The sequence below is a fragment of the Argentina silus genome, assembly GCF_951799395.1.
Source record: "Argentina silus genome assembly, chromosome: 20".
Taxonomy (NCBI): Eukaryota; Metazoa; Chordata; class Actinopteri; order Argentiniformes; family Argentinidae; genus Argentina; species Argentina silus.
The window spans coordinates 12,549,498-12,551,724 of NC_139674.1; positions in this window are offsets into that span (position 1 = coordinate 12,549,498).

Below are 2,227 nucleotides of genomic sequence, written 5' to 3' on the forward strand. Positions count from 1 at the left end.
CTTCCATCTCAGTCCAACTCAGGAGAACAGAAGAACTCTCCCCTCGTCCTTTCTATCCTACCTTTCTGACACACAGACACGTACACGCACGCACGTACACACACGCGCGTGCGGGCACACACACACACTCGCACTCATACACTCGCACTCATACACACACACAAACAAACAAACTGTTTCATTAGTCATGCAATCAATTTGAATCAATTATTCAAATTGATTGCATATTCCCCTACGAGACAGCATACAGCATACACTTGCACTCATACACGCACACACACACACACACACACACACACACACACACACACACACACACACACACACACACAGTTATTTGATATGGCAACAGACTGGTGGGCTCAGACGAACATCTTAGATGTGTCTAATTGGGCAGCGGTGCCTTGACCTCTCCTGGTGCCTCCGCTGGGGGTCATGTTCCTCCGCCCCCCCCAGAGTCAGCTGCTGCTTCTATTGGCATAATGATCTCTAAATGAGGGGGCTTCATTTCTGCTCCAGCAACTGCTCATTGGGGGTCTGACACTGAATCACTATCATTGGTAAGCCTCCACTGACCTCCACGCTTTTTGGTCGAGGATATGGGTTTAATGTGTTAACATACACGTTTGATACCGTTCCTCATTCCATTCGATGCATTACATGAGCCCATCCTCCGATTTCTACCTCCACCAACCTCCCCTGACTGTCTCCGTCTTTAGACGCCAGACACACACAGGTCTAGGATCAGCTTCCGCCTCCTCCATCCAGGTCTTAACCACGAGGAGACAAGACAAACCAGACTAACCCTAGAGCAGAGCTTAGAAGCATGATTCTATCTACAGAAGGTGACGATAGAATGACTGAATTAACTCACTCACTGCCAAAGCATTCCGGAACACTCTACCACATAGAGTGTCAAGTGTTTTACGTGGTATTTACCTAGCGACAACACTTCGATTGGACAGAAAACAAAATCAAGCATCACAATTTATGCATTTCTGGCGATTAAAGTCACCCTCTGCACTCTGGAATGTTGACAATTTGGACGACTTTATTCACTCTCGGCACTGAAGGAGTTAAACAAGGAGGAGCTCCCAACTCCAGCCCAGAGAGGCGGCCAACCAGTCTGTTTCCCTGGGTTGATCACAGCTGTCTCCTGGGCCATACATGTACAGCAGGTACAGCAGGTACAGCAGGTACAGTACCAGTCAAAAGTTTGGACACACCTTGCCGAGAGTGTGCAAAGCTGTCATCAAAGCAAAAGGTGGCTACTTTGAAGAATCTAAAAAATAAAACATATTCTGGTTTGTTTAACACTTGTTTAACACTACATAATTCCATATGTGTTCCTTCATAGTTTTGATGTCTTCAATATTAATCTACAATGTAGAAAATAATAAAAACCATTGAATAAGAAGGTGCGTCCAAACTATATGCCAGCGTACCTTCTCCATCGAAAAGGATTTATGTGTGATGATTAATGAATCAAAGAAGCAAAGCAGGAATTGAGTTCATCTCAGGACTAATGAGAGATTAGGAGAGAGAGAGAGAGAGAGAGAGAGAGAGGGGGGGGGGGGGGGAGGATAAAGGGATGTAATAAAGAGGGACAGATGAATGTGAATGTGAGGAGGAGGAGAGGAGAGGAGAGGAGAGGAGAGGAGAGGAGAGGAGAGGAGAGGAGAAGAGAGGAGAGGAGAGGAGAGGAGAGGAGAGGAGAGGAGAGGAGAGGAGAGGAGAGGAGAGGAGAGGAGAGGAGAGTGTAGGCAGTATTGTTTGATGACAGGTTGTCGTGTGTGTCTGTGACTAAGTGCTCCGCCTGCTCCTCGCTCCCCTCCGGAATACAGGCCACTGTCTCCACCAGCCTCGTGGGTGTCTCAATTCATCTCTCTCTCCCTTCCTCTCTTTCTCTGTCTCTGTCTCTGTCTCTCTCTCTCTCTCTCTCTCTCTCTCTCTCTCTCTCTCTCTGTCTCCTGTGTCTCTCTCTCTCTCTCTCCTTCTGTCTCTCTCTCTCTCTCTGTTTCCTGTGTCTCTCTCTCTCGCTCTCCTTCTGTCTCTCTCTCTCTCTCTCTCTCTCTCCTGTGTCTCTCTCTCTCTCTCTCTCTCTCTCCTGTGTCTCTCTCTCGCTCTCCTTCTGTCTCTATCTCTCTCTCTCTCTGTCTCTCTCTCTCTGTCTCTCGTTCTCCTTCTGTCTCTCTCTCTCTCTCTCTCATTTCCCTCTTCACTTTGC